Genomic DNA, 26,663 nt, shown 5'->3' on the forward strand with positions numbered 1-26,663 from the left:
AGCCTGATCCTGCATTAACAGCTGTATGGGTGCACATTTTGTACTTTAAGGTGGGAGGTTGGTGGCTGCTTCAGTTTAATAAAGGTGGGGCCATTTGCAAAATTCTGATCAGCAGCCAGATTTTGAACACCCATAAAATTCAGCAGCATTCTGAGCCACACACTTAACCACATGGAAAAGCTAGAGAATTCCTCCAGGAGCTCCCAGGGGAGAGAAATGCACAGACACACACTGCCTCCTATGGAAGGCTATGCTAAAAGGCATGGGCTTCAGGAATGTTTTTACAGGCTTCATTTATTATTAATGACCTGAAGACCCATACCTGATGAAAATCAATTGCAAATTAAGATGCCCCCTTATTATAAAGGTGGAGGGCTCATGGTTTGCCTTTTCTGTATTAGGTATTACAACAGCTCATATGCTAAGAGTCAAACTTTAGCAGCGCTGCATACAAAAGTTTAATTAAGCATGTTGTAAAATAGTTCACTACATAGTTGCACTCTGTCACTGTTTACTAGTATTATCTAAAAATAGCCCATTTAAAGCAAGCATACCAACTACTTAGATAAAACAATTGAAATAAGTTTGTTTTACTCATGATTTACTAACACTATTGAAACTGTGTCACTGAGTCATAAATTAAAATGGTCAATTTCGGTGCTACTGTAGTGAAAGTAGTTTAATTCTTACAGAGCTTACATGTGCAATTTAAAAAAAACAACTCAAACAGAGGTGAGCTGGACAAATTGCAGTGTTGCAGGAACCTATACATTCTATATTAATAAAGAATACTATACTATAGGTCCTAAGAGAACTTGGGGAAAGGCATTTATATACAGACTCTTATCGATGAAAATATATGCAAATATGATAACTAATGGAAGACTCTACAGACTAGTACTGAAAAGAAACTTGCATTTAAATCTGTTGTAAAGTTCTGTAGGGAAATTACTAGAAGGAAATCAATGTTAAAATACTCTGCACCTATTCCCTGCAGAATCTCACAGAAATACTGAATTTACCAGCTGGCAACACTAGACAAATCTACTTGTTTTTCATTTTCCAAATGAAAGTCTATTGCATTTTGGTTTTTTATGATTTCACATTCTTCTCAACATTGGCGACAAATTTTGTCTCAGTTTGGGAGGAATTTTGAGTGCCATTTATAAATTGTCAGCAAACTGCATATATAACACAGCTAGAAACAAATGAAAACACATGGGTCCAGTGTGAATGTGGTTGTCTTTGCCAACAGAAGGTTCTGATTCCAGATTATACATCCAAATCTCATTTAATTCAATGAGAGCAGGCCCAGGCCCTATGCATTTTGTTAAACTCCTTCAAAATGTCTTAATGTCCTTGATCTGTTGCAGCTTTCCCCTGGGTTAAGTGTTTTCTGCTTAGAGAGGGGCAAATAGCTGATTTTTTTTTTTTTGGTTCACCTGCCACTCTGAAATTTTTTTAAAAAATATTCAGGCCAGGTTGAATGAAACATTTTGTTGACTCAAACAAGAAATTTTATCTTGGGGATTTTAAAGAAAGTAAAGGAAATAAAGGACTAGAATAAAAAATACAGGTGGAGCAGTCCTTTCCTTCCTCTCCTCCCCCCCATAACTGTTAGAACAGTGGTTAAGGCACTCACCTGCAATATGGGAGACCTATGTTCCACAAATCCCTGCTGTAGAGTAGGGACTTGAACCTGTTTCCCCATTTCCTAATCAAGTACACTACTCCCAGAAGCTATAGGAGTGAAGGGAAGGTTCCCTCAGTCACTTCAGTTGAAACTGTTCCACTTTGTATAAATACTTAACTATTCATTGCAGCAGGGATTGCTACCCAGCTGTCAAACCTGCCCCCATCCAGGTGGGGGCCCTAATCACTGGCCTATAGAGTCTTTCACTCCTTCTCTCTCTGGCCCAATGACTATTCAAGTATTTTATACAAAGTAGAACAGCTTTCTCAGGAGAGAATGAAGAAGCCTATCCTAGCATATCCAGTAACCAGGAGATTAGATTGTTTCCCTAGGATGGAAAAGACATGGGGTAAAGTACCTACTTCAATGCAGGGATTTTAATCTGGGTCTCCTGCTTCCCAGGTGAGTGCCCTAACCACCCAGATTAAAATAGCCACCATCACCACCTCATCCACTGTCTTTTGCAAGTGACTCTAACTCAAAAAAATTAATGTTTTGCTAATGTTAAAACAGTCCATGTCAACATTTCCAAAAATTTTGTTGTTGTTGTTTAGCCAGAATCAACATAAGATTGCAAAATGTGTCAGTCAACATGAATATGTATTTTTGCCACCCCTCCCTCCCAAAAAAGTTGGCCACTTCACCTACTTCTGCTTTAACAGCTGAGAGCTCATCTCAGTCAATAGTTACATAGTGAATCGTTCTGTTGGCTGGCTAGAAGAGCAAAAGTGCACAACTGTTTCTGGTGACAGTAGTTAATACTCTTTTATCTAAGTCAGTTCTGAAACAATGCCCCGGAATCCTGTTAGCAAAGAGAGTGCTTCTGCAGGTGCTGCCTTTCTTTTTAATGAAGTATATAACAGAGATCTTGACGAACTGGGGTCATTAAAGACCTCATTGCTCTTTTCATTAGAGAATGGGTTATGTGGTCAAATTCCAGCTCAGGAAATTAAAATTCTGCCTAGATATACCTTCTTCAGTCAGATGTGGTTTCTTCACTTCCTGCCATAAAGTGGTTTGTTGCATTGCTATGTGCTGTTTCACAGCTGTTACATCCACAGGTAGCATTTTAAGGACTGATGTGTTTCATTCACCTGGTCTGAGGCTTACCTAATAAATATTTGCAAAGCACTTGGGGATCCCAATGAGCAATGCTACGTAAGTGCAATGAATTGTTATCATCATTACTAATGCTTAGTCAATGGCAACACAGTCTGGCCCTCAGCCAACTGTACTGTGTTCAGCAAACAGAACATATGGGGGAGAAATCTTTGCCCCACTGAAGTTAATGGGGATTAAGCACCTAACCTGTTCAGGCACTTTTGGAAATCTCACTAGGCATCTAACTGCATCTTTAGGTACCTAAATACATTTGAAAATCTGGTCCTTAGTCCATGTGCTGCAGTTCTTCATCGTAAAATGTAAGTAACAGTACTTCCTTTTTCTCACGCTTTGCCTGTCTTCTCTATTTAGATTGCACACCCTGAGGAACACTGAAAGTCTTCACAGACCCCTGCAGAACACAACAAAAGGAGGACCCAACCATGGTTAGAGCATATAGACACTGCTAGAACACATAATTAATAATAAATCAATTTTAATTGTTTAACATAAAAAAGTTGACAAAAAAATCTCAATATTTTAAAAAGGTGCCTAAAAATATGGAGAACTGGTAGAGTGAAAATGCATTGATCATGTGACTGCCCGATAAACATAGTTCTACTCTAGAAGATTTTTTTTGTTGTCTACTGTGTCATTATCTCTATAAGCTGCATATACTTTACATCAAGGGTTTGGGCATATGTCATTTGTAGAATTTAACCTACAGCATCTATATAGCTATAAGGGAACATGGTGAAATTTTCTGACCCACAGTAGTACATAAAAACAATACAAAATGTAAACAAATAAGTAAATATGTTTATTAAAAAGAATATTTTCTGTTCTTATGCTACTGTATAATGGTGTGTAAAATGTACTGCCATTTTTTGGTCATAGGATTTGTGCAACAGCCCATAAGGAAGAATATTAATCACATAAAGTTTGCCTATCACTTGTCTTGAATCCTTCATACTTGAGGAAAGATCTTAATGCGCTCCCCATTCTGACTTTTTTTTTTTTTTTTTTTTAAATAAACAAATCCTTTTGCATAGCAAAATATCGTCTTGGTTACCTACTCCTGTGGATGGAAAATAAAGCCTGACCACATTTTAAGCTATTATTATGCAACCACATCATCTTGGGCTCAATAGTTTTATCATCTCTTTTTTTTTAATATTTCCATTAGTTTGCCTTGAACTACCAAGGCACAGAATAGAGTTTAAAAATGTGTAATGCATCCCATTACTTTCTTCATCATACCAAGGCCTTTTCTTTCATAAGGTAAAATGTCCATGATTGAAACCATACTGTGCATTATATACAGTGTATTTTATTTTACCTTTTGTTATGCCTTTATAGCTAGCTAATGGCTGTGATGTGTGGCTTAGCTTTCATTTAATCTAATAATGACACTATAATTTTTTGTGAAAGTGTTTCCAAATAAGCTGAAAATAACAAATTTATAAAAATGCTTTCAACCTATCCAAGAAAATAGTTTAATTTTTTTAAGTGACTTTGAAGTGATTTGGGTGCCCAATTTGAATCAATTAAAGGGGCCTGATTTTCAGAGGGCAGGTTCTCAGCAGCTTCTGAAAAGTGGACCCATTTAACATGACAACTTGAGAATGCAGAATCACTGGTCAATGCTGAAAATTTGGGCAAATAGTAAACTTTGGTGAGATTTTCAAAAGAAGCCTAAGGGAAGGGTATACCTAAATCCTTAGATTAATTTGAAAATCCAATTCTTTACTTTGATATAACATTTTACGTACCATTGTACAGAACAGAGTGGTTAATTCATAGTAGATCTGAAAGGTTTTACCTCCCTTTCTGGTTACAGGATATCTCTGGGGAGGAAAATCTGTTAGCAGATCCTCAGATTTGTTGTTGGAATTTGTTGACTTAAAAAACAAAACAAACAAACAAAACCCTCTGAATTTATCAGAGTTTTCTCCAAACAAGCAATATGCAAAGTTCAAACTCAGTTGCTTTCTTCTGATTCAGTCACTTGGCTTTGTTTCTGCTCCCTGATTGGCTGAACATGTCAGAACTACCACCATGAACATTTGTGCATGTGAATATGAAATGTGTTTCTTCAACTATGTGTGCATACAATTTAGAAGTTGCTTTCTGTCATGATTCTTGAGAGTCAATCCCTCAATTATTTGACAAAGGACACAAAAGGTATGTGAACATAGCCAAAACAAATTCTTGGGTTATTCCTTAGAATAAGTGAATATGCATAAACCCCCAATATATGCAACAGTGGGAGAGGTGCGTCAAATGCTTGTTATGATAAATTAAATTATTTTGAAACTATTCCACATCAGTCAGGAAAAAATCATTACCATCAGGGTGCTATTTAGCACAATAGGAGAGATGTAGTAGTCATACTACAACTCCTAGCAAAAAGGACTCCAAATCACAAAACCATCTAAATACCTGCCGCTACGTAGATTCTCTGCTGACAGCCAGAGACTGAAGGACTGAGGGTTAGACTGGTGTCTATCCTGCATGCAAACCAATAGAATAAAGAGGCACCAGATGTCCCTTTACTCCCTTGTGCCAGCCGACCATACGCTGTTCCCTGCAGGTGAGCGACAGCTGGCACCACATAGCCACTACAGCTCTCACTTCCATAGTTAGATGAGAATGGACAGGCAGGGGTGGAGGGTGATGAGGAGAGAAAGGATGGTCCAGTTGTTTGGGTGGTAGCCTAGAAGACAGAGGTTCAAGTCCTGACTCTGTCATAGACTGCCTGCGTGACCTTGTGAAAGTCACTAGTCGCTCTATATATTTTATCTCCAGTGGTAAAATGGGGATAACAGCCCTTCCCTCCCTGAGAGGTACTGTGAGGATAAATAGATTAAAGACTGTGAGGTGTTTGTGTATTATGGTAATGCGGGCCATGTAAGTACCTCAGCTAGATACTGGAGCCTTGACTTTGCCCCACTTCTCCATCCCCAATATTCTCAATGGTATGCTTACACTGGCACATTAGGAAGCATACCCTGCAACAGGCCTGTTGCAGTTTACTCCTTCTCCAGAGCAGTAGAGATGAGGTGTGTGGAGTGATTATGACTTGTTGAGTTACAGTGTTCCTCTGGAGCTGCTTCACAGACAGAGCCGTGCCTTTATACCCCTTTCTAGTGGCTAGATTGCAAACACACAAGCAAGTCCTAAATAATTATTAAGATCTAAATACAAGAGCAGGTAAAAAAAAAATCCCTTAATCATTTTCATGGATCTTCTCTGAACCCTCTCCAATGTATCAATATTCCTTTTTGAACTGTGCACACCAGAACTGAACACACTATTCCAGTAGCCTATGTCTATATTTGCCACTACTGCAACATAACCTCGTCACTCAAGATTCCTGTGTTTATATATCCAAGGATCACATTATTCCTCTTGGTCAAAGAATTGCACTGGCAGCTTATGTTCAAGTGATTATTCCCTAAATCCTTTTCAGAGTCATTGCTTCCCAGGTGACAGTCACCCATCCTGTATGTACAGCCTACATTATTTGTTCCCAGATGTCTGACCTTATATTTGGCAGTATTAAAACACATTTTGTTTGCTTCCATCCAGCTTTCCATGTGATCAAGATTGTTCTGTATCAGCAACCTCTCCTCTTCATTTACCACTCCCCTCACCTCTGAATCATCCACAAACTTCATCAGTGATGATTTTATAATTTCTTTCCAGTCATAGATAACAATGTTAAATAGGGTAGGGCCAAGAACAGATTCCTTTGCGACCCCACTAGAAACACACCAATCAATGATGATTCCCTGTTTAAAATGACATTTTGGGACCTGTCAGCCAGTCAGTTTTTCATCCATTTAATGTGTGTCACCTTGATTTTGGATCATCTTATTTTCTGAATCAAGTGTTTTGCAGTACTAAGTAAAATGCCTTACAGAAGTCTAGATATATTACATCAACCTTTATCAGCCAAACTTGTCAAAGCATACAAAAATTGAAACTGCGTCAAGGCTAGTACCCTACCCACTGGACTATCCTTCCTCCCTTGCCATGCTCCTAACTCGAAGGACCCTATGACTGCGAAAGTGGTAAGCATCTATACTTAGACCTTGGTGCTTAGAGTGCTAACAAGATTTGCTCAAGACTTGTCCCAGATAATCCTGAAGAATCTTGGTTAACTGGATCAGAGTTTCAAGTTTGCAACAAAAACTGAAACCAGGCAAGTATTGCAGAGTTTTAGGTTTTATGATGGAAATTTCACCTGAGGAGATTGCTACTAGAGGTGCTTATCACAGCTATACTGTATCATTGTGGGCTAATTCTACACCCATTAAAGAAAAAGGGAATTTGGACCCTGATTTTGGAGCAAGATTAAGTCCTATATTGGTACATTCTCCAATACAATATCAATGCATCCATTGTGACACACATTTTAACTATACAGCCTGGCCCTGTGAGGTGCTGAGCTCCCTCAGCTCCCATTGAAGTTACTGTGAATAGCCAATGTTCAGCACTTCTCAGAAACAGGCCCATAGCATGGTACATGAGGTTTTTATAGGCTCTAGAAGTGCTTCAGATTGATCCTGCATTTAGCAATGTGACAGATAATACCCGTGGGGGGTTTATTTCAGTTTCCTCATAATCAAGCTGAACAACAGCACTTAACTTAATTCATGCAATTGCCATACCCAGATAGGGGATGTCACAACATGAAATTTGAAAATATGTGATTGCTGAAAACAGCAGCTAACAATAGTTTTCTAAAAATACCTTGCTTTGATTTTACTCTGTTTTATGGAAAGTTAATGTAGGTACAATAAATTCATTTTCCATATCCCCTAATCAAGGGCCCTCTATTCCCCTTGATTCTTTATAGTTCTGTAACACTTTCCATCCCGGGATCTGTAAGCAGTTGGACAAGCATTAGTGGGTTTCAGTCTCATAAAACCCCTAGGAGCTAAGAATTATTCTACTAAGAAAATGGAGGTTCAGATAGCCCAGTGGTCAGCATTTGCCCAGTTCCTACTAGAGTTGGATGAATAATGGATTTATCAGTTCACTGGCAACCCCGTACCACACCCAATCATTTAAGGTCAAGGAAAAATGATTTGTTTAATATTTTCTGTGAACTGAAAATTTTAAACACACATACATTTGGGTCACAATTTTAACCATTTCTGAATGCTCTTTAATAAAAGTGAAGAAAACTTCAAAACAGAATCATAGACTATTGGGGGTGGAAGGGACATCAGGAGGTTTTCTAGTCCAACCCCCTGCTCAAAGCAGGACCAACCCCAACTAAATCGTCCCAGCCAGGGCTTTGTCAAGCCAGACCTTAAAAACCTCTAAGGATCGAGATTCCACCACCTCCCTAAGTAACCCATTCCAGTGCTTCACCATCCTCCTAGTGAAAAAGCTTTTCCTAATATCTAACCTAGACTTCCCCCACTGCAACTTGAGACCATTCTTCCTTGTTCTGTTATCTTCCACCACTGAGAACAGCCTAGCTCCATCCTCCCTGGAACCCAAATCACATCAAACTAACAACTCTAAATATTTCATTTTAAAAATGTCAAAACATTTCCATTTTTATAGAATTTTATTAACATACCAAACATTTTTGTGTTTCCAAAACTGCATTTTTGCCCCCCAAAAAAAAGTTTTGTCCAAAAAAAAAAGTCACCCAGCTCACATTACCATACAATGGAATTTCAGAGACCACACACAGCTTCTCCCTGTTCTGAAAACAGGAAATAACTCAGGGGGGACTGTCAGCAAGGGTGACTTCTTAACCACAACCAACATCACTCAGGAAATGCGTAACAGGGCCAGGAGTATAACCTAATCTCCTGACTGCCACTTTCCTTCTTAACCGCAAGACCCTTAGCCTAGCTACTGCATAAGCCCACCCAGGACTCTGAGAATGTACTCAAGTGGGTCATTTGTGCTATCACCTGTCCTGTTGCAGCTTCACTGCTATTGGTTTCCGAGCTATCTAGATCAAAGTGAGTTTGGGTAAGTCTAGGCATGCTGCAGTCATACCTCTGATTGCAGTGTAGATGTACCCATTCTGTCTCACAATGCTTAGTGTATTTATCCTCATAAGTAGGAAAGGGCTATTATTCCTATATTACAGGGAGAACTGAAGCACAGAGGGATGAAATGACTTGCCCAAGCTCACACAAGAAGTCTGTGGCAGAGCAGGGAATTGAATGCAGGCCTCCTGAGTCCCAGATTAGCACATTAACCGTGGGACCATACTTACCTTCTATGCGAGAAGGCTAGAACCTGATCATTCCCCGGTACTAAATATATCATACACCCTTGGGGTCATGGAACAGAACTGGGTGCACCATACTACCCCCACCTTCCACATTTCTTGGCACACTAGCTTCCTGACAAAGTGCATAAGGGCGGAAGAGAGAGAGAGAAAGAGGTTCCCTGAATCCATGAAGGATTACCCAGAATTTTGCCCTTAGTCTCTACTTGATGACTTGCGTAGTTAACTTCCTCCAGTTTAACTCAATGTATTTGTGCACCATCTGTGAGCAAACCAATATCAGCTGTAAACACAAGGGGGTTTAGAACATCCCTGTCACAGCACCATGTACCGGGTCTGACTTTGGGGTAGTCACTGCCTCAGTTTCTCCTCCCTCAGGTTGGCTCTCCCAACCTTCCAGTTGGGTTTGGTTGCAGCCGTGACTTGGCCCTCCAGCTAAATCATGAAAGAAAAAGTCAACCTCTTCCATGCTATCCTAAGCCCAAAGCGAACACACAAAAAGTCTTCACCCCAGTCTCAAGCCGGGCACAGCCCCTCCTTCCTGAGGCTACGTATTCTCTCCTCAGCCCCTCCTGGGCTCCCTTGGAGTCTCTCCCCACTCTCTGCTGAACAGCAACTTCCAGCACTTTCTACATGGAGTTTCCCTTTGACTTGCTACACGCTGCTCTCATCTGCCCCCACAAAGGCCTGATTTAGCCACAGGAACTGCCTGTCATGTGACATTTTCTCCACCTGGGGAGGTGTCACAAGTTGATCTGAACTCATTTTCCTTAGAGGGCCAGTTACCCTGTGACAATCCCACAAACTGTTACTTTAAAGATCTAATAATTCCAGAAAAGGCAAAAATGTTCTCCAACAAGATATAGTTTGGGGTAATCTGACACAGCTCTGCAGAATGTCAGAGAATCCACTTGACCAAATGGCGAATCCACAGAACCAAACCAGTTTACAACTGGAAATAAAATGATTCATGTGTTTCCACATTGCTGCAAGCATTGTATAGTCACCATAAAATATTTATAAAAATGCCACAATAACTTTAACTATTTATTATTTTGTCTTCTTTCAGGCACTCCTCAGCTAGATGTGAAATTAGCACTACCCTTTACCTGAGTGCAAGGTGCATATAAAAAGAGAAAACTGGATTTAAAATGTTCCCCACCACCACCAATTTCTACAGCTATAGAAGAACAAATTTACTTTCTGAGAGTCCTAGCTAGCTGACTGCTCATGATTTGCGTAAGCCAATTTTCTCTCCCCCTGTGCGCTAAGCTTTCGGTTATTTGTATATATACCATCACTTTCAATGCTGAATCACCTCAGTGGTACTTTAGTGGCCTGTTAATACTGGAAAAGAAAATACATGTTAAGGACCACATCATGGCCCCACAAACAAATCCAAATAAATTGGCCCTGTATAGGGAAGTCCCTTTGGAGGAACAGGAAAAATGGAAATCTCCCTTACAGGCTGCAGAATGCCAGATATTCCTATAGATCTTTGTTTTCTCCCTACACCATGAATTTTGGACAGTGAATCTACATAATAGTGAAATCACTGGTTGTGTTTCCACCCTTCCCTTCTCCTGGGGCTGCACTGCCTCTAGAATGAAGATTTGCCACAGAGCCCCATTTCGTAGCTTGTGGGGAATGTGGATTCCCCTAGTATGGCCTGCCCTCCCATCTCTAAATTCAGCAAAATCACAGTGGTTCTATTACATTTTGGCCCTCGTATATCCACATGGAGCGTGAAAGGGGGAAATTAGAGCCTTGTGTTGAATCTATTGCATCCAATAGAACTAATTGAAAAGATCGAAATGTTTTGTCAAGATTTCCCCACCACTCCAACCCCATATTTCCCATCACAATTTAATTATGTTTTCATTTAAAAATATCAAAATACAGAAATACTTCAACCAGCTATAATATTCAAAAGAACCCAATACCTGTGTTTTACATGAGTTCTAAGCAGGGTAAATAAATGTTACCATTCTTATTTGAAATTGTTTTATGCCTACTGTGCACTGTTGTGAATGACAGAATCAGGACCAAAGAATTTTCAACCAGAGAAAGACAGAACTTTTTTTTCCTTAAACATAAATGCTGGATTTGGTTTTAAACACTGGGTAAAAAGTTTTTATTATTATTAGACTTACTAAATGAACTACTTATATATATAGGGAATCTTACAGAACATTGGCATCAGGCTTTGAAACTGTGGTTTTGAAGTACATGGTACGTTATATTTAATTACAGTGGCTAAATAATACCATTCATATCAATGCTAGTTCTTGTGGGCAAAAAAAATATGAATGAGCTAATGTGAATCCTTTAGTCATTCATAGATGCTATGAATCCACTGGGATTTTGTTAAATATAATTTAATTGCAGAATACATCAGCCTAGCTGTCACCCTCATTCTGATTTAGACAAATTTTGTAGGATTACTATATTTATCATGAATTATTTACTAGCTGAATTAACTGGAAACAAAATGAGGCTCACAAGGAAAAAACGTTAATTCTGAAATGGCATTATATAACATCCATATTGCTCTACAACACATTTTACTGCTCAGCTACACCAAATTACTATAATGTAGATTTCCAAAAAATCAAGGTGATATTTCTGGAACTATTACGGAAGTGATGAGGAGACTTCAGGCTTCATGATCTGGGGACTATTACCCTGCTCTGGAAGTCAAGAGGCCTGCGTTCTATTCCTGTGGATGTGTGGATTGGGCAAACCAGTTCACCTCTCTTGTGCATCAGTAACACGGTGATACTGATATTTACTTTCTCCCCATTATACACTGTTTTGAAATCTACAGCTGACACACACTATGGGAGAGCTGAGTGTTATTAACTAATGTAAAGATAGTCCACATCCCTTCCCCTCTCCCTCAACCCAGACAAACTTCCTCCTTTACAAAACAAGATTTTTTTAAATTGGCATATAAAGAATTACTATTATGGACCAAATTCTATCGTGCTATAATTTTCAGACTAATTCTCATGGACCTTAAACTCCAGCTCAGATAAATGGGAGTTTTGGGGACAGCAAGTATAACAACCCTCCCCTGGGTTGTTAGCAAAGATTGAAAGCGTGATCGTCAATACCAAAACCACAAGCCTCTACCAGTTTCACTAGAAGAGTAACTCCATTAGCTGGAAATGGTAATAAGCTTTAATCACATCTGCGGACCAGCTTCTAGAGGGAAGATGACAATTATTCGATGTTTTCTCCAAGGAATATCAGATGAGGCCCATGGTTGATTATTACTCTATATTATTTGTATTATTTTAGCACCTAGATGTCTCCTCAGAGATCAGAAATACAGCTGTGTGAAAAATGGATTTTTCAGGTCCCTAGCCAAACTGAAAAATAGAAAAAGAAATTGTTTTGGGTTGAATGAAATTTTGTTACATTTTTAAATTGTAATTTTTTAAAATAAAATTGAAGTGAAATTTGAAATAAAAATCCTTTCAAACTGAAAAACCAAAATTGAACTCTGAAACAAAACATTTCAATTTTTTCAGATTTTTTTAATCTTAAACAATTCAGTGAATTTGAAATAACTTTGCTAACTTTGTTTACATTACATCTAGCTTTTTTAGCAAAAAAAAATTTTGGATGACAATTTCACCCTGCTCTAATCACAACCTCATTGTGCAAACATTTAGTAAAAGTTCCCATCCCAAACTGGTGACTGTCTAAATTGTTTAACTATCTAATGAATGTCTTTTGTTTTGAATTGACTACTATTTTGAAAGTAAGCTTTGGCATGTGTTCCCACCAGAACTTGCAAAACCTGATACATATGCCACACAAGTGCTTCACATTTTATCTGATAGCATCATTCAGAGAAAAACCACTCCAAGCTATTTAAAATTATTGCTGATCAAGACAATGTATTTAGTGAACCACAGAGAAAATGATTATATTGTTCCTTATGTATGAACTGATGCTTACGGAATTTTCGCTTTGTCTTTTAAATATGCTTACATTTCTTTATAATTCCAAGTTAATATTCCAGTTTCAATTAACTTGCACTTTTGTAGCTCATAAAGCTCAAGATGAACTCATTTCTAAAGGTTCTGCACTATATGTCATGGGGCAAATTAGCAAAAGCTGAATGATTTTGAAACAAGGCATGCTGCTTCTATCTTAAAATTCTGTTTGATCTGATATCCTCATACAGAAAATTACAAACTGAAATAGTCACTAAGTTTCCACTCTGTTTCCCCAAAGGAGATCTTCCTACTGTAAAATGTTTAGGATTTTTAATATTTTGTACACTGCTTCCTCTACAGCTGTGTGGAAGTCTTATTATTTAAAAATATTAATCAAAATTAATAACATTTTATGCTTTTCTTCAAAGGCTTTTGTTGCATCAGAGAAGGTGGCTTTGGTTTCTCTCTCTCTAGTGAATATTGTTAATATCTGAGAAATATGAAAGTAAATCCATCAACATGTCTGGATGGCTCAGAGGCTTGGTAATAGGATATTGAGCCTTTCACCCCAGATCACTGTTTCAGATGTGACCTTGGCCAATAGTGGCTGAAACTCATTAGCATAGAAGGCTGTTCAGTGGTCTACAAGCCTGGATCCTTAAAATTCAACCTCTTGCAGGCAAATCTTCTGCCTTGTAGAGTGAATTACATTAAATAATGTCAAGTTTCTGGGAAGAAACTAATACACACTTCACTCGTGGTAGGAGAAAGCTGTATATAAATAAAGTTGTTGATTCTTACTCCAGTTCCTAGTCCATGAGCATCCACGGTATAAAATTACTTCCATTAGCTACTAGCTGGCCCCTTTGTCAGTCTAAGTGGAGAGGACAGGAACTGAATGAGCGTGGAGGCTGAAGTACCTTCTTGCCCCTAGAGAAGGCCCCAATTGAAACAGTACTGTGGCACTCTGACAGAGGTGTAGGGCTGTACCTACTATGCGAATAAATAGAGAATTTCAGTCTCCACGGCTGTTGACCCCAGTACCTTTCACAGTCATTGAATGAATTTATATAACAGAACAATTTAGTATATTTAATATATAAATGAGGGCAAAAATCCTAGTTATATTTTAAATAGTATTAGGCTCTGATCTTTTACCCAGTGAGGACAATACATGTAATGCCATTGACTTCAGTGGGAGCAAGATCAGGGCCTTAATGAACGGCAGACATTAGCAGCTACAGAGCTGCAGGTCAGCCATGAAAATATGCTTTCTGCTACGTGACACCCCTGGTTCTACTACACACCACCCCAGGAAAAAAGCAACAAAAGTGGGTTCTTCAGGCCTTTGGAAGCAGCCCAACAGAGCCCAGCGGACTCAGATAAAGAAGCTGCAGGGCTGTAACAGGTGTGTTCCTGGCTGGGACCAGAGGCAAGGAAGGGAGTTGGGTTTTGGCTTCATTCGCTTAAACTGGGGGAGAGAAAATCTCACAACTTTCACCCTGCAGTTAGAAGATAAAGAGGCTAGGTGGAAAGCAGACCAGGGAAGTAGCAGTAATGAATTGAAGCAGTGTGTGACTGCTGTTTACATGGTCCCTGGTGTGGGACCTGGAGCAGCGAGCAGGCCCAAATTCCCCCACTGCCAAAGTGGTTTAAAACCCAAGTAAGGGAGACAGTTCATTCAGCCTGAGTGAAGGGCTGATTTTAAAAGCCACAGAGCCAGGGCTGAAGACCCTGGGGAGGGCAGACAGATGGTTTTGTTGGACGCTTTGCTACCCCAGAAAGGGTTCATTTTTGACTGTGAGATCCAACTGCAGGGCCGAGCCACTAAAGACCTACCAAGCAAGGCTGACATCTGCTAATGAAATGCCAGAGTAGTCCCAATGAAATTACACAGATGCCACTATTTCATTATCCTCTTCTCTCAGGTGACAGCCACATTCACACCTCTTCCCTGGCGCTTTTTGATATATCTCAGATCTTCTACACTAAGGAATTTGAGAATGATTCATTATCCAGCCTCCCGAACTAATCTCTCTGTTGGTGCGCCAACACCAAAAGTCTTCGTTACCGAGGGGCACGGGTTTCAGTGGGTGCTGAGGGAGCTCATTTTCCCTCAGGATCAAGCTCATAGTCATTCAATGAAGTGAAATAAGCGCCAGTACATCATGCTGAATGCACTCTAGTTCAACAGACTCTTGACTCTCATGCTGCAGAGAGTTCCCTGCCCACTAGAGAACATTCTGAATCACATACAGCAGTTCTTTGGAATAAATGTTTCTGAAAATTCCTGGAGTTATCAACTCTCTGTGGAAGAAAAGAAAAGAAAAAAGTCTCAAATACCAACTAGATATCTTGTGTTCAAGCCTCATTTAAAGTCTGCCCTAAAATAAAATACAATGACTGAATCCCTTGGGCAATTCTTAACCATACCATTGCAGCTGACTAAAAACTATTGATAGGCATGTAGCAGATGAAAAATAAATCCAATAAATGAGGCTAAGCATTCATAAATTAAGTTAGTTAAAATGTGGCTAATTAATGTTCTGATAGAAGTCAGGTGATTTTTGTTGTAAAATGCACTTACCTGTAGTTTAGACTTAAATTAAGACAATTTATGAATTATGTTCAAAAGTACCTACTACTGACTATGCAAGTGGGAGGAAATACTCCCTTGGACAGATGACCCTTATCCAGGAAGCAACTCTAGACAGATCCAAATCACAAATCCTTTACTCAGTAATGCTCCATCCTACCTATGAATGATAACAATAACTACTTCCTGCCTAATATTCTCAGAACAGATTTGACCTGCTAACACCTTTACATTTGAAAGGCAAGGATGCAGTTCTGCCTTAAATAAGTGTATATTTCACCCTATCATAAGGGCATCAAAATGTACACAGGATTCAACCTCTTGTTCATGCAGATGATGTTTTTGCAGTTTGGGCTGAAGAATGGGCTTCTATATTAATTCCCTTTCATGTGGTCAGCAGAATATGGGCCAGTTCCTCACCTGCAGTCTACCAGTGTTGCTATTTAACAAAACTAAGCAGATGTACATCAGCTGAGGACCTAGCCCTCTTTATCCCAATGTAGGTGCATTTTTGTATCATTTACCATAGGTCATTCCCTGTTCCATTCTAATATTGCCTTACTAGCGATGGATTCATGTTGTCATCTCACTTCCCACCAAGTGCCACTGTAACAGACAACCATTAAACCATACCTTTATATGGTTCATTCCAAAAGATCCCACATTCTTACAAACCATATCTCACGGAATCACTTTGCTAACCACTAAAATATAGCCATCTCTGGAAGCAAATGCAGCAGAGAACATAACAGCACACAGCGGGGTTACACCCTGCCATTTAAGAGAGGAAGAAGCATACTCTATCCACCTGAAATTGAAGCAGAATGCCATTATTCCCTTAGAGATTTGTCCAAGAGAATGTTCTGTTTATCAAGGTATTAGTATGACTCCCACTACCACGAAGAGAGAGCGTAACATGGGGCCCAGCTAGGTCATCCCAGCACCTTCTGGATTCAGAAATGTGCAGGGGATACAGACACTCCGAGAGCACTAGGAAACATGCAGTCTCTTCCCGCATACCCCCCTCCTGCTTTGGGAAAGAAAATACAGGGATGAGTCAGCCAGTCAGATCCAGAGGCTGTTAGAGCAGCTGCAGAAAGCAGTTTGAGCAGGTACCGCAGCATAGGGAGTATGAGGTAAAATAAATCCCGGTGAGGCCATCCCTTCTGGACCCAGAAGTGCAGAAGTGAAACTCCTTTTCTGGGGACACGAGGAGACATGTGGCGTTGCCTCCTGCCCCCAATCAAGTATGTTTAGGTAAAGAGACCACCCTGAGAAGCTGCCACAGCAGCTGCAGAAGCAGTTCAAGCAGGGACTGATGGATACTGACGGTGTCATCAGAGTGCTTTCTGCAGTGTTCGCTTTGCTGGTTCTCTCACCTCTGCTGATTGGCTATTTGCTCCAATTCCCTCCCACCAACTCCTTCAAGAGTGTCCAAATGGGACCAAATAGACCACTATTGCTATAGGGCTTTGAATTCATACCTTAGCATATACCACTATAACTTTTCCATGTAAATAAGCCCTTGGACTGTAAACTCTCTGGGCAGGGACTGTCTCTTATTCTCTGTTTCTACAGTGTCTAGAACAATGGGGATTGGTACCTAGGCACTACAGTAATAAACATGATAAATAACAATGTGAGCACTTCCAAGGTATCGTTGGCTTGTCTTTATGACATCACTACAAGGTAAGGAAATATCATCTTCATTGTATAGATATGGAACTACCTATGTATGTACACTGATGGCCCCTGTCCCTGTGATATCTGAACAACACAAACATGAATTAATGTATCCTCACAACCAAGACAGAAAGAGACTAAGCAGCTTGTCCAAGGACACACAGAAACTCTGTGGCAGAGACAGGAATTGAATTCATATTTCCCAAGTCCCAGATGAGTTTCCTTAAACACAGGGCCATCCTTCATCCACTCCTTATACCATGTGATCTCTAATGACTATAGAGATCTCAGTTTAACGTTTCATCCAAGAGGTAGCATCTAACAACGCAATATCCTGTAACACTATTGCTGGTGGGACACTATTGATGTAGGGCTGGAACCACCAGCTTTGCTTTCTTCTCTGGCAGTCTCCCAAGTAGACCTCGCGCTGTTTATCTTATGAGATCTGACGAGATCATTGACCAAGGTTGAATGGGTGTGTGTTTCCAGCAAGCAAATTTTAATTTCAGAATCTAGAGTGAAGCTTCATCCAAGAATCTGCACAAATGAAACTATCAGAAGACAGATTTATTAATTCAAGACTTACGGACTAACAGCCAAGTAAAGGAGTATTTCCAGTCTCCCGACACTGAAGGACTAAGTTCATATAGTCTGATCTGAGCAGAAGCCTACTTCTCAAGGCTCCTTTGATGATTCTAGCACCTTCTGGATCAGAAGAAATAAAAATCATGTCTAAAAAATGTTAGCATAGAGTTAGCATAGCTAAAAATAGTAAGGAAGATACCATGTCACAAACTTCAGCTGAAGCTAGCAATGCAAATACATGCCCAGGGTCCCATGTGAAGTTGTACAGCTGATGCTGAGGCCAGGGCTGCCTCCTCCTATCTGTTATTTTTAGCTGTGCTAGCTAGATTAAAGGTAGTGCAGGTTTGCCTACTCATGCTGCAGTCACATGTTTTATTGCAGAGAACATATACCCTTAGGCTCCCTGCTTGAATCCCTTGACTAAAAGCCTACCTCTAATCTGAAGGGAAGGCTGGGATGTCTGATGGAGTTCAGTTGCTCTCTGAATATTGCTTAATCACAACAACACAGAAGAATGAGGGTCAAAAGTTTTGCAGAGCGCTTTTATCCCTCTTTACTTTGGAATGCATCAGAATGTTGGTATATTCAGAAATGTTCCTTTGGAGATGCCAAGATGCACTAGTGATGAGCATGGTGAGCAAGATGAACACAAGGAGGGTCGTGTGGATATCAGTCACCACAGGAATTAATGCTGTGGCTGTAAATCGACCTATATTAGTTCAGCTTATCTTTGTAGTTGAGACAAAGCCTAATACTTAGTGTTTACATGGTGCTATTAGGGCTTGGTATTTAAATGACTTTTGATTGGGCCTCTTCAGTGTGTTTAATTTGAGAGCTCCATTATTTGCACATGCTAAATTGCACCCCTAGAAAAGGAGGCAGGAAAATCTGACCCTTGATTTTCAAGGTGCTGCATGATCATTACCCAGTTAATCCTCCCACTGCAAAGCAGCATACTATCATTCTTATTTTTATTTATTTGACTTTACTGTTGGGCAAACTGCCTGCTGTTTCAAACAGCAGTAGATAAAAGCACACTATAGAACTTTTAGTGTGCAGCAGCAGGTCCACACAGCCACATAGCATGTGGCAGGCTGCAGCACTTTAGATTTTAGTGCCAGCTTACCAGCGCTAAATTGCCTTCCAGACAAGACATCAGGAAGGCTTGCCCACAGACACAGAACCAGCCATTGTCAGATTAGGATTCAGGGATGGCTGCAGGTCCTATTGGCAGAGCACTCATTTCTCTCTCTCTCTTTTTTCCCCTAGGGGTAGCTCTGCTCAAGCCACAAAGTAGTTTTTGAAGGAGCCCTGCATTACCCTGTTATACAGACTGCATTCTTTCTATTAACTATCCATCTGCAGAGTGTTTTGTGAAGCCCACCCACGCAGCACAGCTTCAGGCTGTACAGATTGTTGCAGTAAATAAGATGAATGAATTAATTGAAATCGTCTGTCTATAGTGATGTGAAGGGAGAATCATGAAAAAAATAAATATTCATGTGCTGAGAGGAATAGGAAAAGCACCTTGCTGGTGTCTAGTAAAAATGTTTGAATAATTAAATGAACAACAAGCCAGTTTCTGCATGATTTTTAAGAACTCCCCAACAAGCAGCAGAACAATGTTTAGCGCAAAAAGAGCCTCCCCCCCCAGCAACAGCCAAATTCAGAGGAGATTCAAGGCGGATGCTTTTAATGGTTGAATTAATTTGCTAGGTGAGGGCCCCAGTAAGCAGCAATTTGATGTCCCCCAAGTGCCAACCACAAAGGCCTTTCAGCTGTAGAGTCTAATCCTGCTCCAGTAAATAAATACCTCTCTGGTCCTCTAGTGCAGTTCTCTTTTTCTTAGTTTTGGCTACGTTGTCAGGATTGCCACCTTGCAAGAGGCATGAATTTGGCGGGTGGTCATGGGGGTGAGTTGTTGATGGCTGCATTGTACTGAGAAATATACAGTGCACAAACACAGTCAGAGGGAAGGGTTCTCAGAGCACACCGTAGGCACAAACACTGGTTTTCAGTCCCTGTCCATTAGGAAAGCATTTACCAGATCAGACTCACACAAAAAAACTCTCACCTAACTGAGCAGGAAAACAGGCCTTGATAAGGGTTTTGCCTTAACTAGTGTCACTAATTCTTGTTTTGGCAATAAAGGGCCCAATCCTGCTCCCACTGAAGTCAGCCTGCCCTTTGCCATTGACTTCAGTGGTGAAAAAAAACTTGGGTACTTTTAGATCCTCTGTTCATAACTGTGCTCTTCACCACACAGCTATCTTGTTCTGTATAAGAAACATCTTGTATTTCTATAGCATCTTTCAGTCCTAACAATCCTCAAGTGCTGTACCCAGGTCATAAATTGGTGAATGAACTTCACACAGCACACACACTCACACCAAACTCTGAAATGAAAGGTTGCCATTGCACTCCACAACAATTTCGGGCCACCTGGACCCCAGACAGAGCCCACCTCTGAGGCCATTAACTCCATCCCAAGGTTAAGGCGTGCAGCTGTTCCCATGAGGAGAGGGGCTGCTGGATAGCTGCTCTCCTGGGCTCCTTTGAAAATCCCAAACGATACATGTTCACTGGCCACGGAGATTCAGCCATGCCCCACACTCAAGGCTGTTTAACGGAACTTTCTGGCAATAAAAACTATCCCCAACTTCCCCATGGAACTCTACGTCTCTGGTTCTAATTCATCCCCTTACAATTTGTCAGGCTGACCTAAGATTGGCTCCCATCGCTTGGTTAGATTACTAGCTTTTAGATGCTGTTTGTGCCTCAGATTGCAAATACTTTGCCCCTCCGGCAATTCATAGCTTCAGCTTTCGCATCCACACATCAGACCTATTTGATTTAGAAAAGCTTTGGCCACTGTACCTAAGTGGTTAATTCTATCATTTTTATACAGGATGCATTTCTTCTTGCTGCCTGAATTAGTTCTTCTTGCATCTAATTGACTCTCTGATTTCCTCAGACCTTATGTCAAATCCCAATCTTTTCCTCCCCAACTTTGAGCTTGGAATCCCTCTAAAAAATAAGTTTTGCTCCCTGAGCCCAGCTTCCTCATACTTAATAATTCACCTATAGCCATATAGTCCCATCATCACCCCCCCAGCCCTACATTTATAGGTAGTACAAGTAGGATACAGCACATTATCATCCAAATACTACTTGCCTTTACTTATCCAACATACAACTGGCTGTGGTACTTTTGTATGAAAGATGCTTGTGAGATTGCTGGGTAACACCAGCTGTGCCAGCACTCAGATCACTGGATCACCAATCAAATTGCCCCAGAGTAAACTGGGGTAAAGCTGTACTTAATTAGTTGATTGGGGATGTGCTGGAGAGAGCTGCAAAGCTAATTAGCCCATTAACCCCCAGAAAGTAGAAGAAAGCACAGGAAGTACATATTTGTGGATAGCTATTCAGGGTCAGAGACAGGAGAGATCCCTCAGGCTGTCTCCTTCCTTCCCTCACTCCCTGGCAGATTGAGCTAAGGAACTAGTGTAAATACAGAGTTGCACAAGTTTGTAAAGATGGTGAAGAGAACACTGTAAATAAGTTGCACAAGGCATTTGACCAGATCCAGAAGGTCTCTGTGGGGTTTGTGGCTAGAAAAGAGACGCAAGTGGAACAATGCTATATAAAAATAAATATTTTGGTGTAGATGCTGTTTAATTTGATTTGACTACATTCTGGAGCCTGTCCCCAGAGACTTTAGAAGAATTACTTCCTTTTAATATACTGCTCTATTCACTGACATTTCCAACACTGGGAGTCTGTTGTTATTGTTTATTAGACCTGCTATAATGGAAGTTTGCCACCTGATTAATTTTAATAGTTTAGCTGGGAACCTGGGGATAATGTAAAATGGCTGCCAGGCTATCAATAAATTTTGTCCGTTTGGTTGCAAAGATTTGTCAGAAATAAAATCTGCTCTTTGCAGAAAAGCTACTGTAGAAAAAATGTTTTGTTGGATTAAGGGGGTGGGGAGGCTTCTGAGTTAGGGCCTGTTTTGTTTTTCTAGTAGGACATTAATGTACTAGATTTTGATGGTGTTATTTATACTGGTGTCCCTGGGCCTGATTTTGAAATCACTCTTAACTCCCCTGAAGCCAATGGAATTGTAGTGGTATAGAATAGATGTAGGTGACAGTAGAATGGGAGTGATGTAAAACGATTAGAACAGAGCCAGCCCCCTTCCTGATCTGCACTAGAGTGACCTAAAGCCTTATTTGATAGTTTGGAATTTGAAAAGCCTTCCGTGATAGGTTGGAGAGACTTACTGCAGGTGAAAATATTGGTTAATTGGCTCTGGAGGATTATGCTCAAAATCCTCACCTGATCTGGACAGGAGAATTTCATGTTGAACTCTCAGTTCTTTTGTAAGTTACTTACGTCCTGAGGTGATATATTTTGTGTGTGTCATTTTTTTAAAATGGAAAGAAACAAAGGGATTTTTCCTGCTATCTTGTACTATCTAGGACTTTTGATCCTTCAAAGTCATTAGGACAGAAACATTTTTACTAACACTTAAATCTTTGCAGGATCTGGTCCTTGGACTACAATCGCTGCTTTTATTAGGGATATTTTGAATTCCCTATCTGTAGTTCTTTCACTTAATGTTTGAGAACCACTCTAAGGAAAGTGCACTTCTCAGTGTATTTTTATTTGACTACATTTATTTTTATTAGGAAGAGTTAAAATAGCCAATCTCATAAAAACAGGTATCTCAGGTACTGGTAAGAAATAATCTATTTCCTGCTTTCTTCAAATCTCAGTGCTTGATTTGGTATAAGAACACTTTTGAATGTAAAATAGTTGCCCTTTCAGTACTAAATTTGTAAGATAAGGCATAGTTCATTGTGTAGCATAACAGAAACAGCATCTTAGACCTCTGACTCTGCAAGTTGAGATTCTCAGGTGAACTTCTCAACCTTAATGGAAACAACCCATGCAGATCAGGATCAGAACCATAATGTATCTATGCCTATCTTAAAATTGTATACTGCTGCCCATCTCTGGAATATCTGGGCTTCTTCCATGTAAAATCATTAGCAATAGTAAAGCTCCTAATGAATTTTATAGAAATGCAGACACCATTTTTGAGAAACATCTCTTTAATGTAAGTAAAAGTTTGGGTGGGTTTTTGTTTTGTTTTGTTAAAGGAAAAAAAATCTTTCTTATAGTTCTGTGAAACTTTCATGATTTCTCTTTAGAAAATTTTCTCATCAAAGCTGTCAAAAAATGTTCTGCGCTGCTATTTTTCCCCACTTTTGTAAACGTATTATTTCTTAGACCCTGATCCTGCAAACACTTACGGATATAGGTAACGATGCATGTTTTATATATTAGTAATTTCTGTAGTATCCTATTCAATTTCAGTTGAACTCTATGGTGTGAGTCTCTGTTCAGTTCTGTAGAACTCTTTCATAGTGTAACTACTGAAGTGCTCATATACCACAGTGATGGGCATAATATAATAGGTGGGACAGATAAGAGATAATGTAGAAACATGAGTCGAAATCTCACATGTGAAAAAAAGAAGCCATTAGCTTCAGCAGAAATAGGTTTAGACTCCATGCATTTAAAAAACACATCGGGATGATGTCAATTGAATTCTGAGAGGCGCATGCATCTGGGATTGTACTAACCAAGTGCAGTCACAAAATGTACAGTACTTCAATAAGTAAATAAAAAAATCTTAATAGAGGGGCATAAAAAGTATATAAACATCCATTTCTCATTATATCAATTAAATATACTTATTTCCTGGGCAAGTGTCTTAAGAAAATAGACACATTAAAGAAATGTCAAGGGAGCAGGTCACTGAGAGGAGATTGTAGAACAGAACAACACGGCAAACCTAAACGTAAATGTAAGACAAGCAATAACTCATCAAAAAGCAAACCATTTCAATGAAGAGCACTGACAAAAAATTATGCATTTTCCTCACAAATAATAATTGCATGAGTAGACCTGACAGAATGCTTACTGGACAATTAATAATAGTGTGTGTATATGCACCCGTGCGTGTATCTGTGTTTTCCACAGAAGTCCAAAGCACCTTACAAACTATGGCCTCAATCTTGCAACTAGTCTTATGCAGACAAATCTCTGTGTCCGCACAGAGCCTCACTGAAGTCACTGGGGCTCTGAATGAGTTTGGGGGAGTGCTCATGCAATGTAGGATGCAAGATCAGAGCCTATATTTTAACTATTTTACTTATATCTACATACACCCATTACTTTACCCCACCTCTAAATGGCAGTTAAATACAGCAGCTGTGTAACAATGCACAAAAATACTACATAAGAGCTTTGGCAGAAAGAAAAAAAAATTCCAATCGAAACTTAAAGGGAAACTACTGTAGAAATACTGATGATCAGCAAAATGGACTCTTTTTTTTTAAAGTGTCACAGGAGTCCTAATGTCCAGAAAGGACGCTTAGTTTTATGGGCAATCAGAAGTATAGCACCTACAAAGGCACAGTTCTCGCTATGATGTTGCTACCGCATTGGCTCAGGACCAACAAGAGAGCCACCTACTGAACATCACTTTCTGCAGCAATTTGGGGTTTGACTTAAGAGGTCCCAGCTAAATTTACATTAGACTCAGACTATAAGGTCAGAGGGGACCATTATGATCATCTAGTCTGACCTCCTGCACAACGCAGGTCACAGAACTTCACCCACCCAATTCCTGTAATAGACCCCCAACCTAAGAGTGAGTTACTGAAGTCCTCAAATAATGATTTAAAGACTTCAAGATACAGAGAATCCACCAGCAAGTGACCCATGCCCAATGCTACAGAGAAAGGTGAAAAAAACCCCAGAGCCTATGCCAATCTCCCCTGGGGGAAAATTCCTTCCCGACCCCAAATATGGCAATCAACTAAACCCTGAGCTTGTGAGTAAGACTCACCAGCCAGACACCCAGAAAGAATTCTCTGTAGTAACTCAGAACCCACCTCATCCCTTCACAGGCCATTGAGCATATTTACCGATAGTAGTTGAAGATCAGTCAATTGTCAAATTAAGCTATCCCATCATACCTCCATAAATCTATCAAGCTCATTCTTGAAGCCAGCTAGGTTTCTTGCCCCGACTGCTCCCCTTGGAAGGCTGTTCCAAAACTTTACTCCTCTGATGTTAGAAACCTGCATCTAATTTCAAATCTAAACTTCCTGATGGCCAGTTTATATCCATTTGTTCTTGTGTCCACATTGGGGCTGAACTTAAATAACTTCTCTCCCTCCCTGGTATTTATCCCTCTGATGTATTTATATAGAGCAATCATATCTCCTCTCAGCCTTCTATTGGTTAGGCTAAACAAGACAAGCTCTTTGAGTCTCCTCTCATAAGGCAGGTTTTCCATTCCTTGGATATTCCTAGTAGCTCTTCTCTGTACCTGTTCCAGATTGAATTCATTTTTCTTAAACATGGGAGACCACAACTGCACAGAGTATTCCAGAGGATGTCTGACCAACGTCTTCTATAACGGTACTAACACATCTCTATCTACTGGAAGTACCTCGCCTGATGCATCATAGGACTGCATTAGCTTTTTTCACGGTCACATCACATCGGTGGCTCATAGTCATCCTGTGATCAACCAATACACCCAGGTCCTTCTCTTCCTCTGTCAATTCCAACTGATGCGTCCCCAGGTTTTAGCAAAAATTCTTGTTATTAGTCCCTAGGTGCATGACCTTGCACTTTCCACTATTAAATTTCATCCTATTTCTATTACTCCAGTTTTCAAAGTCATCCAGATCTTTCTGTATGATATCCCGATCCTTCTCTGTATTAGCAATATCTCCCAACTTTGTGTCATCCACAAACTTTATTAGCACACCCACTTTTTGTGCCAAGGTCAGTAATAAAAAGGTTAAATAGGATTGGTCCCAAGACCGATCCCTGAGGAACTCCACTAGTAACCTCTCTCCAGAGTGACAGTTAGCCTTTCAGTATGACCCATTGTAGTCTCCCCTTTAACAGTTCTTTATCCACCTTTCAATTTTCACATTAATCCACGTATTTTCCAATTTAACTAATAATTCACCGTGTGGAACCATAACAAATGCCTTACTGAAATCTAGGCAAATTAGATCCACTGCATTCCCTTTGTCTAAAAAATCTGTTATTGTCTCAAAAAAGGAGATCAGGTTGGTCTGGCAAGATCTACCTTTTGTAAAGCCATGTTGTATTTTGTCCTAATTACTGTTAACCTCGTTGTCCTTAACTACTTTCTCTTTCAAAATTTTTTCCAACCCTTTGCATACTACTGAGGTCAAACTAACAGCATGTGAGATCTGAGAGATCACAGTGCAAGCTGGCACCACTGCAGAACCTAAGATAAACTGGAACAAAGACATCAATCATTTTCATATCTACTTTCTGGTTTTGCTGCAAACCAAACACAGGAGTCTTATTCATGCACCTGAACTCAAATTTGAGCAAATGCCCTTCCTATCCCTGTAAGTTCCAAGGAAGATTTAATAGTTTCAAAACCAAAACCAGATAAAATATGGTGGCTGCATCTGAATTGCTTTGAATTTCCAGCTCATCCAAACCTGAAGCTCAAAATAAAATCCATGGGGACGGGAACACAAAGGAACAGTTGAGGAAGTATCCTGCAAACTGATGCCTCCTCTACACCCCGTCCCATTCCATATTTCTCCATATAAAAAACATGCCAGTAGCTGCTCATTTAATTCCAACATACAGAGAGTGCATTCAAAAGGACTCAACTTCTCATAGAGTTTGTTAGTAGCAATCACT

At 39.9% G+C, this 26,663-nt stretch overlaps 1 long non-coding RNA gene across 4 annotated transcripts in view; it reads right to left on the reverse strand.

The window, feature by feature from the left end:
- Window positions 1–26,663, reverse strand: part of LOC137152863 (uncharacterized) — a 70,617-nt gene that overhangs the window by 14,326 nt on the left and 29,628 nt on the right. Inside the window, exons 1-2 of one of the 4 annotated variants that reach the window (XR_010919635.1) lie at window positions 19,690–19,805; window positions 17,878–17,996 (exon numbers count right to left, since the gene is read on the reverse strand). The exons of 1 other annotated variant lie outside the window; for it this stretch is intronic. This is a non-coding gene — a long non-coding RNA (uncharacterized lncRNA). Of the gene's footprint in view, window positions 1–1,642; window positions 1,883–17,877; window positions 17,997–19,689; window positions 19,806–26,663 lie in introns of those variants that run through there. 2 more of the 4 variants (XR_010919632.1, XR_010919631.1) reach the window with 2 other exon arrangements.

This window comes from Emydura macquarii, unplaced genomic scaffold, assembly GCF_026122565.2.
Source record: "Emydura macquarii macquarii isolate MOO-44397 ecotype Brisbane River unplaced genomic scaffold, CSIRO-AGI_Emac_v2 contig_1230, whole genome shotgun sequence".
Taxonomy (NCBI): domain Eukaryota; kingdom Metazoa; phylum Chordata; order Testudines; family Chelidae; genus Emydura; species Emydura macquarii.